At 42.2% G+C, this 13327-nt stretch overlaps 1 non-coding gene across 1 annotated transcript; it reads right to left on the bottom strand.

Annotated features, from left to right (window-relative positions):
- Window positions 1-798: 798 nt before the first annotated feature.
- On the bottom strand, window positions 799-905 carry LOC148093202 (U6 spliceosomal RNA). Its single transcript, XR_015714497.1, has one exon. It is a non-coding gene; the product is annotated as a U6 spliceosomal RNA (small nuclear RNA).
- Window positions 906-13327: the final 12422 nt, after the last annotated feature.

The following is a 13327-nucleotide window of genomic DNA, read 5'->3' as shown; positions in this document are numbered from 1 at the left end:
GCTAGGCATTTTAAACCTGCGCACTCTCCATCATAAATTCAATAATTGATAATAAAAATAATAATAGCTACCATATATGAATGGCCTGTTGGGTCTATATTTCCATGCCTCAATGACTTTGCATTTTACAAACTGAAGAGACTTATGGAAGTTTATAACTTGCTCAGATGACAGAATCGGGGTTCCCATTTAGGCTTATGCATTGTTGAAAGGCTTGCTTTGTGCACCACCACGTCTCTCTGAGTGAGTGGCCTCTCTCGGCCTCACTTTCATTGTCATCTGAGAGGTCTCTAATGTCTCCAAACTACTGCCACCAGTGTCAGACTATTTGAAATTTACAACACTAGAGAGCAAGTGGTGTAAGTGTCATTTTACAAAAAGATGAGGAAACTTGAAACACTGAGAGAATTTAAATGACTTTCCCAAGATCACAAAACTACTGATGGTGCCAAGATTTATCACAAAGTCAAGCTCACACTTTTAGGGTTTTTCACTCTATTATTTATTTAAATTTGTCTAGTCTTCTTGAGGTATAATTGACAAAACTGTAATTTATTAATTTATTTTTAAATAAGTCTATTTCAGAACATTTAAGGTTTATGAAGGAAATGCAAGTTAACACATTAGCACAAGTAACCCCGGTATAACTCAGCTTCGTTTTCACTTCACAGATTGCTTTACACAAATATTTTTGTAGTGAAAACTCAAGCTTTTGCTATTGAGTGCCACACCTTGTGCTTTGACTCATATTTTTTCTGAGCTAATCAAAGGGTGTGAGGATGCCCACCCGGGCCCTGCACAAAATGTGAACGCGTCATGAATTTGCGTGTCATCCTTGCACGGGGGCCGTGCTAATCTTCTCTGTATCATTCCAATTTTAGGGTATGTGCTGCTGAAGTGAGCACATAATATATTTAAAGTGTACAAGGTGGTAGGTAGTTTGATACAGGTTGTGAAAAGATTCCTACAATTGGGTTAATTAACATATATTTACCTTTTTTTTTTTTTGGTGAGAACATTTAAGTTCTACTCTCTGCAAATCTCAATTATAAAATATGTCATTATCAACTATAGTCACTATGTTATACATTAGATCTTAAGAGCTTATTCATTTTATAACTGAAAATTTGTATCCTTTTACCAACCTCTCCCCCTTCCCCCATTCCCCAAATCCTGGTAACCACCATTCTGTTATCTGTTTCTGTGAGTCCAACTTTTTTTTTAGGTTCCACATATAATGATACCATGCAGTATTTGTCTTTCTCCATTTGGCATATATATGTATATATGTGTGTGTGTGTGTGTGTGTGTGTGTGTGTGTGTGTGTCTCACATCCATTGTTATCCATTCATCCATTGATGGATACTTAAGTTCTTTCCATACCTTAACTATTGTGGAATAATGTTGCGATGAGCGTGGGAGTATAGCTATCTCTTCGAAATAATGATTTTGTTTCCTTTGGATCAAGCTCACACTTTTGAGCAGAACCACACAGAGAAATGGAAGCCAGACCTGTTCACTACCCACGATGGCTCCCCACAAGTTTGTGAAAAAACTGGTTCATGGTAGCAGTGGGCTGTGTCACTATAGAATAATCACTGAGAACAAAAACAGAAGTAGACAGAATGGTATAGACATTCTGAATTCAAGATAGAACACCCACGTGAAAAGCTCAGCGTCTTCTCCCAGGTCCCTCCCACACAAGATGGACTTCCTCCAGCGTCGGCCAATTCAGTGGCCAGAAATGGCCATTGAACCAGGCCACATGACTTACTACATCCAGGAGAACTGGCTCGTTAGGGAGACGCATATGGCCTTTCTGTGGTCACTGAGTCTCACGGATCAAGCCAAACACTTTGCAGGGCAGTCTCATTTTCAAAAGAAAGACTTTTTGTAAACTTATTTTTTCTCCTTTTGAGGTCTGTTTTCTAAATTTGGCTTCCAGAGTCACTCTCAGGTTCTGTGTGGTTAATTTCTTTTCCTCTGAGGATTTTTCAAACAAGGAACTAAGTAGAAAACAGATATTGAGAATATTAGCACTGGGAAGGACTTTAGCATCAATGTGGCCTGATGCCCTCCTTTCACAGAGGAAGACACAGAGGCCATATAGGTGACTGGATTTGCTCAGGGTCACACAGCCTCATTAGTGCAGAAACAGCACTAGGGCTCTTTTGTCTACATTTCAAAATCCTGGCTCCACCCCTACTGGAACGTGGGCTTGGGCAAGTCACTCCACCTTTGTAAGCCTTAGCTTCCTTCTCAAGTACAATTGGGATACTAACTCTACCTCTTAGGGGTTTTGTGAGGATTCGGTGAGATAATTCATGCCAACTGCTTCACAGTACCTGGCACAGAGTAACTGGCTCAGAGTGTGGGCAATGGACGCAAACTGCCTACCTCCGAATTCCAGTTCTGCCACTTGCTTAACTGACATTTGGCCTAATTACCTCACTTTCTGTGTCTTGGTTTCCTCAACCTAATAAAATGGGTGAAGCGATAATAGTTCCTACCTCATTAACATTGTTGCGAGTCTTTAATAAAATAATATACATAGCCCACTTTAAGAATAATGCTTGGCACATCTTAGCTGTTATTAGTATGACTAGAATAACCTCTTTTCTTAGTTTCAGTAGCCATACTTTACCCCAAATTCAGCAGTTTTAAAACTACCCATTTTCATATGTTTTGAACACATGCTAAAATTCTTAAGGGTAAACCTGATGTCCCACTTTATATTTAAAAAAAAAAAAAAAGTCACATCACTGGTAGGCCCAGCTCCCAATCAAGAGAGGACCTGATTCAATAATTTATAGCCTAGGGCTATGTCAGGAGTCCAAGAACTTCCACTCCCCAATTTGCTGAAAAGGGTAGCAGTCCCTCTGTCTGAGTTGTTCCATCTGGGATAATAATATTTATTTCTTTGTAAAGTGCCTTGAGACCTTTGGATGAAAAGTGCTATGTGAGCACAAATTGTTATCTCTTTTCCAGATATCGCTTTTAGATACAAATCCAGAAGCTCCCTAAAATAGGCCACAGCAGAAGTATGATCTGGACAGAGACGGATCTGTCCTATAGTATCACAATCGGATAATACACTCACGCTTCACACCATCATCAGTTTTCTTTTACATGTCATAGCATATCTGATTTGGATTGAGAAAAAATAAGGCTTCCTCAAGCTGGATTTTCTGCTGTTTAACATTCAAAGGTTTTCCTCCCTCTGTTTTCCTGATTTGTGTATTTGGAATCCTCTCCTGAGGTCAACAGGAACTGTGAGGTTGATTCAACTCTGGGGGCGTGGAGCAGCAGGAGAAAAAGAAATAATTCTCTTATTCCTAAGTCCCGTCGCTCCTCTCTCTTCTTCCCCTCTCTCCTCACTGTCTCCTCTCCCTTCTCTCTCTTTGAATGTCCAATTCAACCTTGTCTCTATCTTATAATTTCCAATTTATGTGCATTTTTTTTCATTTGCTTCCGAGACACTTCCAATATCAGCCATGGTCAGAAATTTTAAGGCTTTCCTTTTCTTGAGTTTGTTTGTACAATTCATACATTTACTTGCTCATACCACCGAAAAGCATTTCTTGAAAACCTACAATGCAGATTGACCCAGATGCTAAAGAAATAATAGCCATGGTTCCTTCTAGAGCTAAAATCTAGGCAAAATAGAAGAGTCAAGAGCTATTACCGATTGAGCTAGTGCCTGCCCTGGACCTCCCACTCACCCCCAGCACTTTTCCCCTTAATGTCACCTCTCCCATTTGCCTCTCAGACTCAGTGCCTCACTCTCCTCTCAGCTCTCCCAGCTAGGAGGTCAGAGAACATGTGCTCTGCAAATACTAGGTCCTCAATGCCTTAGTTTCGAAGACATTCCATGTTATTCATTCCAAAATGAAATTATTTGTTTAAAAAATAGTTTTATTCATTCTTTAAAAAAAAAAAAAAACCCATTTGACTAATATTTATCTTGCAGTTTATCACTCAAAACTATTTTTAGTGCCTCCTCTGGACCAAGTTTTTTATACCAGATGCTGAGAATGCAAGTGCGGATACGACACACGGGGTCCCACTCTTGAAGAGCTGACACTCTTAAAAGGACATAGGCACAGAAAAGAAATGAATACATAAGGCATTTCAGTAAGAGAGAGAAAAGAGGAAGGAAGAATGTATGTGATTAGACCGAAAGTGGCTAGGGCAGGATGCCACTTGCAAGGATGGGCTCTCTAAGGGGGCAATATTTGCCGAGGTCAGAGAGGAGTCAGCCACACAAAACTGGGAGCAGAGCATTTGAGGCCAAGAAAAGAATTCCATACCGAGGGCCTGAGGCAATGACAAACTTGACATCAAAGTGTGGAAAAAAGGGCAGTGAGGTTGGAGATTGTTGTAACAAGGGGAAAGATTTGGCCTGGAATGGGGTTAGCGAGATAAGTAAAGATCAGATTTATGCTGAGCCTTGCAAGCTGTGGTAGGTTTGGATTGTGTTCCAAGTACAATGGGAAGTCACTGAAGGGTTTAAGTAGAAGAATTATGTGATCTGGTTTATATTTAAAAGAGATCACTCTGCGATATGAAGCAGAGACTGTAATGGTGCAAGAGTGGAAGCAAAGAGAGCGGTTAGGAAGCTGCTACACTAGTCTGGGTAGGAAGTGACAGTGGCTTAGACTGAGGTAATGGCACTGGAGAGGAGGAAACATGGGTGGAATTCAAAGTATAATTTGAAAGTGGAATCAACCAACTAAGATTGGATGAACTGGGTAAGGGAAGTAGTGACCAAGAATGACTCAATTTGCCCAGCAGGTGGGAGCATCAACCAATGATCCAGGAGATGGCAGTTGGATTCCGGTCAGGGCACATGCCCAGATTGCAGGCTCGATCCCCAGCAGGGGGCGTGCAGGAGGCAGCCGATCAATGACTCTCTCATCTTTGATGTCGCTATCTCTCTCTCCCTCTCCCTTCCTCTCTTTGAAATCAATAAAGATATATTTTTTAAAAAACCTCAATTTTTTACTTGAGCAACTGGACAAATGATGACACCATTGACTGAGATGGAAAACTTAGCAACTTAAGGACACCAGGGAAAGTAGGAAATTCTATTTTTTTTTAAATGTATCTTTACTGATTTCAGAGAGGAAGGGAGAGGGAGAGAGATAGAGATAGAAACATCAATGATGAGAGAGTCGTCATTGGTCGACTGCCTCCTGCACGCCCCCAACTGGGGATCAAGCCCTCAACCCGGGCATGAGCCCTGACCAGGAATCAAACTGTGATCTCCTGGATCCTAGGTCGATGCTCAACCGCTGAGCCACGCCCAGCAGGCAGGAAATTCCATTTTTGACAAGTTAATACTGAGATACCTGTTAGATATTCAAATGGAAATTTAAGCACCAGCTGGAGATGCCAGTCCAGGCTTCAAGGGAGAGGTCAGAGTTAGAGGTCTCAGTTTGGGAGTCAACCTATGGATGGCATTTAGAGCTATGAAACTAGACAAGATGATGAAAAGAGAGAGTTGATAAGGAAGGGGATCGAGAACAGCACCGTCCAATAGAAACATATGTGAGCCACATATGTAATCTCGAATTTTCTAGTACCCATATCAAAAGGTAAAAAGAAGCAAGTGGAATGGACTTGAATAACCCAATATATCCAAAATGTTATTTCAATATTTAATCATGTAAAATTATTAATGAGATATTTTATATTCTTTTTTATACTAAGTCTTTGAAATTCAGAGTGTATTTTATGCTTACAGCATATCTAATTTCAGACTAATCACATTTCAAGTGCTCAATAGCCCCACATGCATGGTGCAAGTCTAGAACTTAACCCTGGGGCAACCCAACATTTAGAGGTTGAATACAGGAGGAGTCAGGAAAGGAGGCGGAGAGAATGGTGTCATGAAGCCAAGAGAAGAAAGCATTTTAAAAAGAGACTGGTCAACTGTGTCCAATGTTTTAAAGAGGCCAAGTAAGATGAGAAAGAACAAGAGAATTCAGCGACATGTAGGTCACGGATGATCTTGACTAAAGCTGTTTCAGTAGAGTGATGGCTTCCAAAGGAGTCAGTGTAAGGTGAGGAAGTGGTGACAGTCAGTATAAACAACTCTTCCAAAAAGCGCTGCTGTGCTGATGAAAAGAGAAATGAAGTACTAGTTGGAGGTGGATATGGAGTCATGGGAGGGTTTTTACCAAAACCAGAGATGCTAGAACTTGCTCGTATGCTAATGGGGATGTTCCAGTGAGGAAGAAGAAAGTATTGTGGGAGAAAGGAGATAAACGAAGGGGGAAGCCCTTAGAAAGACAAGAGAGGCCCGGGCCAGTGTGGCTCAGTTTGTTGAGCTTTAGCCCATGTACTGAAAGGTAACTGGTTTGATTCCCAGTCAGGGCACATGCCCATGTTGTGGATTCAGTCTCCATCTGGGGTGTTTAAGGGAGGCAACTGATAGATGTTTCTCTCATATTGATGTTTCTCTCTCTCTCCATCTCCCTTCCTCTCTCGAGAAAATCAATAAAAATATATTGAGGGGGGAAAAACAAGAGAGGACAGGCACAAGTAGCATAGAGAAAGGAGCTGCTTTTTAGCAGGCAAAATAATTCTTCTGTTATAACAGGGAGGAAGGCAGAGAGTGGATACAACATCATAGTAGAGGTACATATTAACTTATAGGGCAACAGGAATCTTCATTTTATTTTTATTTTTTAAAAATATATCTTTATTAATTTCAGAGAAAGGAAGGGAGAGGGAGAGAGATAGAAACATCAATGATGCGTCATTGATCAGCTGCGTCCTGCATGCCCCCTGCTGGAACCCAAAACTGAGCATGTGCCCTGACCAGAGATCCAACCTCGATCTTCTGGATCATAGGTTGATGCTCAGCTGCTGAACCAGGCCAGCCGGGCAGGAATCTTCATTTTAACACAAGACTGAAGCCATAAGAAGGAAAGAAAAAAAAGCCATTAAGAGGAAATGTGTGTGTGTGTGTGTGTGTGTGTGTGTGTGTGTGTGTGTGTGTATGGGTCGTTAGGTCTAAAAAAGAAATAACAATGTCCATAACAGTACAAAAAAAGGTACGTGTTAGAAATGCAAGCCAAAAAGAACGAAAATGTAGAATGCATGTGTAAAGGGGAAGGTGGGAAACTGTCTTCTTTTTCTTTTCTTTCTTTAAAAATACCAATTTGATTAATATAAGAGAAGTCTATACTTTTTCAGGGTCTGGAATGTTGATGTCCAACCCCAGCGTACCCCTTTCTTTGGATCAAGTTACCTAGGAAACCAATTTAATAATCACAAGATTACTTGATGATCAGAGTCTTAGGGAAAGGGAATGAATAACCTTGAGGTCATTTCATTCAAGTGGTAAAAAAAGCCTGATGAACTATCCCTGATACACATAATAGGGACACAGGTCTGTCACATTCAGAGTCTCTTTCGCCTGAACGGTGTTGGAAACACAATGATAAAATCTCCCGATCCAATTTGTGGGACAATCTACCTGAGGCCTATTTAATTTTATACCTATTTGGAAGTCTAGGCCTCTTCCATGCTTTAAAGAAATTTAAAAGACTGCTAGAGGGGAAATGTATCAGGCAAGGGCCACTGGAAACAATTTCCTGAAAATAATTTATTGAAGTGACTATTTACAAAGATGTGGGCAGAGTTCAAGGAAACAACAAGGATGTAGAGGCACCCAGGGACTAACAAGAGTGTCAAAACTTCGGTCCCTAGACATGGAAGGGCAAGGTCAAGAAAGTGTTATAGATCCCAGTGGGTGCTGGAGCCACGTGAGCTGTCAGGCAGCTACTGCGAGAGCTTGGCGCCAAAGTAGGGAGGAAGGGGAACGAAGAAACACGCCAACCTCTCTTTCTCCCCGCTCTTCCTTCTACCCCTGTGCCAAGCTCCCGCCGAACCTACTGGAAGTCAGAGGGCGAGGGAACCCTGGTGATGAAACCCATAGAGGTTAGTGCTCCGGGTTCAGAGCACCTGTACCTTTGGAAAGAGTCCTAAACCTCCAGGATGCAACGGCTTACTGAAGCTTAAATTTAAACAAAAGCTTAATGCAGACACTTGAGGTCACTAGGCCTCTGTCACCATATGGACACAAACGAAAAAGCAGCGCAGCATTGTGGTTGAGAAGGTAGGCTCTGAAGTCGGGTTGCGTGGATTTAAATGATTGCTCTACTAGGTACTAGCTGTGCAACCTTGGGTAGGTTACTCCTCTTGTTCTCCATGCCATCTGTAAAACAGTGATAATAATAGCACTTATTCTATAGGGTCATCTTGCGAGGAGTACATAAGATACTTTAAGTACTTAAGATTCTGTCAGGCATGTAGTAAATGCTTAAGAAGTCCTAGTAAGCCAATGTTCTGATTCCAAAATATTCTACAGCCAACTTGATTTCTCTTTTATAACCTGGTCTTGGTCTCCTCTCTACCCTTTATATTAAAAGTATATGGATACATTTAAAATTCATTCATGCACTCATATATTAACTGAGTATCTATTGTTTCAGATACTAGACTAGGTGCTGGGAACAATATAAAAGTGAGAAAACAAACAAACACAGCTCTTGCCCCTAAGGAGCTTGTGATCCAATGAGGGAGACAGACATTAGTCAAATTACTACAAATAAAAACTGTAGCTAGGGCAATGCCCATTAGTGAATTAGAGTATAGAAAATCAGTTTTTTCAAATTCTAGAGACAAGGAGGTGAGCAGAAGTCTGTGAGCTACAAGTGAGACATCAGCTGCCCTGTCTAGTGCTCATATGTGGCTATTTAAATCTTAATTGGAAGCAATTAAAACTAAATTAAATTTAAAATTCTGTTCCTCATTTGCACTAGCCACATTTCAAGTGCTCAATCACCATATGTGACTAGAGGCTACTGCATTAAACAGTGAAAATATGGATGATTTCCATCATTGTAGGGAGTCATTGGGAGCCTCAAATATGAAGAAAATTCCCATGATCTGGAAAGAGGATGTTGTGATTAAAAGTAGGGAAAGTGCTATAAAATACAGAAGCCATGGCAAATATAAAGTTTTCCAAATAGGAACTGTAATTTCTAGTAGACATAAGGGTACAAGTATGATACAGTGTTTACAAAATCACATGGACTGGCTCCCTTACCCACCACTTCCTCACTAAAACAGCATTTTCCAATGGAACTTTATATTTAGTTTTGGATATGTCTTAGTTTGCAATTTTGTGATGCAAGTCCAGGGGAAAACAGAAGTCCCTTAACATGAATTATAATGCTTACAATTCGACTTTTTTGAAATGAAAAACTGTAGGTGTATCAGTATGGACCACATGGTTTTTCCCCAGAAGCTACATTTTCTTTTTATCTATTAGTATTTTATGTGTATGTGTATCTTCCATATTTTACTGACTCCAGTTTTTTACTCACAAACATGCCAATTTTTCAGGTTTCCTTTTCTCCATTCTCTCAGGAACACAAAACTTTGAGTATCATTTCACATTGGCTGTGTTTATAACCATGGAGTCAGAAGCAAGAGCTCTTCATTTCCCCTGTGTGCAATCATTCTTTCAGTGCTCCCTTTTTTTGTATTTGACAGTGTGTCAGAAAAGTGCTATAACTAGTATGGGGGGGAGGGGAAATGGGACTTAAAATTTTTGCACCCAGGATGAATCTGCCATGTGCCCAGAAAAATTAAGAGGAATCTTGGTGACAGGTGGAGTTTTCTACCTGGAAAAAGAAATTCAAGTCTCCAAAGGAGAAATGAAGCTTTGCTCATTTTCCAGGCCTAGGAAAAATCACAGCTGTTATTGTTAAGAATTCTTATCGTACAGTTTTTTTAAACAGAATTCTTTAAGAAGCAGAACATTTTATTTATTTTTATTTTTTTTAAATATGTTTTTATTGATTTTAGAGAGAGAGGAAGAGAGAGGGCAGGAGAGAGAAAAACATTGATGTGAGAGAGAAATATGGATTGGTTGCCTTCCATACAGTCCAGGACCGAACCCACAACTGGGCATGTGCCTGACTGGTAATCGAACTGGCGTCCTCTCGGTGCATGGGATGACGCTCAACCAACTGAGCCACACTGGCCAGGGCGTCATACAATTTTAATTATCAAGACAAAATATGGGTATGGTTTCCCAACTAGAGTATGGGTATATTGTAAAATGTGGTCCCCAAAGATAAAACTACCCTAATACTCAATCCCCTCCAAACATCTCAGCTGTCCACATATAAGAAGTTCTTCTCCCTTGAGACCACCATGCCATAAGGAAGCCCAAGCATCTGTGTGGAAATACCCACATGGAGAAAAGGTAAGGCCCCTGGCTGATAGCCCACTGGAGCTTCCAGCTAGCAGCCAGGACCATTAGAGTGAGGCCATTTTGGACATTATACCATTCTCAGCACCTTAGCCAATACCATGTGAAGCAGAAGAACCAGGCAATCCACAGAATGGTGAGAAATAATAAATGGTTGTTGTAAGCCACTAAGTTTGGGTGTAGTTTATTAAGCCACAGTAGAACCAAAAAAGTATCTTTGGCAAGACTATCTAGAGACTATATAGCTTACTTCCTTTATACACCTTATACATAATGTTAGGTGAATATGTGTGTGTGTGTGTGTGTGTGTGTGTGTATTGATCTTCAAGAGAGGGGAAGGAAGAGAGAGAGAGACATCGATCATTTGCCTCCCACACAAGCCCCAACCGGGAATGGAACCTGAAACCCAGATATGTGCCCTGACCAGGAATGGAGCTCATGACCCTTCAGTGTATGGGATGACACTCCAACTAATTGAGCCAACCGAACCTTTGGGATTTTAATTGTGATGTGTCTTGCTGTGCGCCTCTTTGGGTTCCTCTTGTTTTGGACTCTCTGTGTTTCCTGGACTTATAAGTCTATTTCTTTCACCAGGTAGGGGAAGTTTTCTGTCATTATTTTTTCAAGTAGGTTTTCAATTTCTTGCTCTCTTTCTTCTCCAACTGGCACCCCAATAATACAAAAGTTGGACCACTTGAAGTTGTCCCAGAGACTCCTTACACTGTCTTCATATTTCTGGATTCTTTTTTCTTTTTGCTCTTCAGGTTGGGTGTTTTTTGTTTCCTCTTCCAAATTGCTAGATTTAATTCTCAGCATCCTCTACTCTACTATTGATTTTTGTAAATTATTCTTCATTTCAGTTCGCGTAGCCTTCATTTCTGATTGGTACTTTATTATGTCATCGATGATCTCATTGATTTCCTTAATAGTCTTACTAAGATCCTTGAACATCCTTATAACCATTATTCTGAACTCTGTATCTAGTAGCTTGCTTGAATCTATTTCATTTAGTTCCTTTACTGGAGATTTCTTCTGTCCTTTCCTTCGTGACATTTTTCTTTGCTTCCTCATTTTGGCTGCTTCCAGGTGTTTGTTTCTATGCATTAGGTAGAGCTGCTATGTCTCCTGGAGTTTGTAGAGTGGCTTTGTGTAGTAGGTGTCCTGTAGGGTCCAGGGGCTCAGCCTCCCCAGTCACCTGAGCTGGGCCTTCTAGGTGCTCCCTTATGTGGGCTGTGTGCACTTTCCTGTTGTAGTTGAGCATTGGTTGCTGTTGGCATCACTGGGAAGAACTGACCCCCAGGCCAATCGGCTGTGAGGACCAGCTGCAACTACAATCAAAGAGCTGCTGTGCTGGGGACACCCTTATGGAGCAGGATTTACTTCAGTGGAGCTTCAGTGTTCACCAAGTGTGCCCCTTGAGTGTGTCACTCGTGTGTCTATGTGGTAGGGTTGGAATCCAGCGTGGTGGAGTCTGACCCCCAGGTGCACTGTCTCTGGGGCCTCCCAGGGGGTGTAAAGTCAGCCTCTGCCTGTCCCTTGCCCAGGGTCACCCAGCACGAGCTACACAGCAAACGGTAGTTGGCTGCTACTTGTGCTGGGCTTGGCGGTGTCCAGGAGAGGCCAAGCTGTGAGCCAATGCAGGCTGCTGCTAGTGCCAGGCCTGGGGCCACTTATCAAGCCGTATGGGGCCCGCTGCTGCTTGTTTGAGAGAATTTAGGAAAGTCCGAAGCATGAGGCTAGAGAGGTCACTTGCATAGAAAAGCCCCTGGAAATGGCCTGGATGAGCTGCAGGTGGGGAGGGGCGGGGCCAAAGGTGGGAGTCAGGTGCTGGCGATTCAAACATGGCGCCTGCCTGCCGACTGGCTGTGTGCGGGGAGGACTCTCCAAAGGAGCCATGGCCTCCGCCAGCCCTTCTGCCTGGGAGGAAGCCGCCCCTCTACCTCTCACCTGGATTTCAGCCAGGTTAGTTCCTCCCCGAGTGTCCCAGGTCCTTTCAGGATGCTCCCGGCGCTGGGCTCAGAGGGAGCGTCCGAGTGAGTCCTGCGCGGGCCCTTTAGAGGAGCTGCTGGGGCTCCCGCAGTCTCCGCAACCCTCAGGGACAGTCCCGCTGGTTTCACAGCCCGAAGGTGTGGGGCCGTCTCTTCCCGGCCCTGGGGCCCTGGGCTGGGGGCCTGCTGTGGGGTTGGGACCCCTCACTCCTCCAGGAAACCTCCACCGCCAAGATGTCCCTCCTGGGTTTACCCCGCGGCACCGGGTGTGGGCCCGCGGCCGGGTCTTCGCAATTCAGCCCCGATCCGCCCGCGTCTCCGCCCCTCCTACCGGTCTCGGTGCTTCTTCAGTTCCCTGGTTGTGGGGCTTCTGTGCAGCCAGATTTCAGGAGGTTCTGCGTGACGGTTGTTCTGTATTTTAGTTGTAGGTTTGATGTGGTTGTGGGCGGCCCGGGGACCGCGGGGACCTGCGCCGCCATCTTATTGTCTCTCTTCTGGGGGCGCTTATTAATTAATAGGCATCATGACTCCAGAATGCCCGCATCCTGTCACAAAGCTCTTTCTTTTTTTAAAAATCTTTTCTCCCATGTTGAAGACATAGTTCACTAAGGAAAATTTGAAAAAATACAGAAAAAAGAAAAGAAGCAAAATTAAATCACCTATAGTCCAACCAATTATTATTAACATTTCGGAGAATTTACCTTCTAGGTGTTTTCTTTTTTTAAAATATTCGAGCCCTTTGGAAAAAGATAAAATTAGACTCATTCTTCATACCATACACAAGAATAAACTCTAAATGAATCAGATTTAAGTGTAAAAAGACCTATATAAGTTCTAGAACAAAACAGGGGAATCCCTCTTAAACCTCTGTGTAGAAAAAGTCTTTGTAACTGTAATTTAAAATACAGAGGCAAGAAAAAGAAAAGACTGATAAATTTGAATACATAAAAATAAGTGTTTTGTATGACAAAACACCATAACCAAAGTCAAAAGACAAACTGGAATATAATATTCACAACGTGTGTCACAGATAAAAGGTTAATAT

This window comes from Miniopterus natalensis, chromosome 4 (assembly GCF_054644295.1).
Source record: "Miniopterus natalensis isolate mMinNat1 chromosome 4, mMinNat1.hap1, whole genome shotgun sequence".
NCBI classification, from domain to species: Eukaryota; Metazoa; Chordata; class Mammalia; order Chiroptera; family Miniopteridae; genus Miniopterus; species Miniopterus natalensis.
The sequence above is the reverse complement of the archived record's forward strand: the minus strand, read 5'-3'. Positions and strand labels throughout refer to the sequence as shown.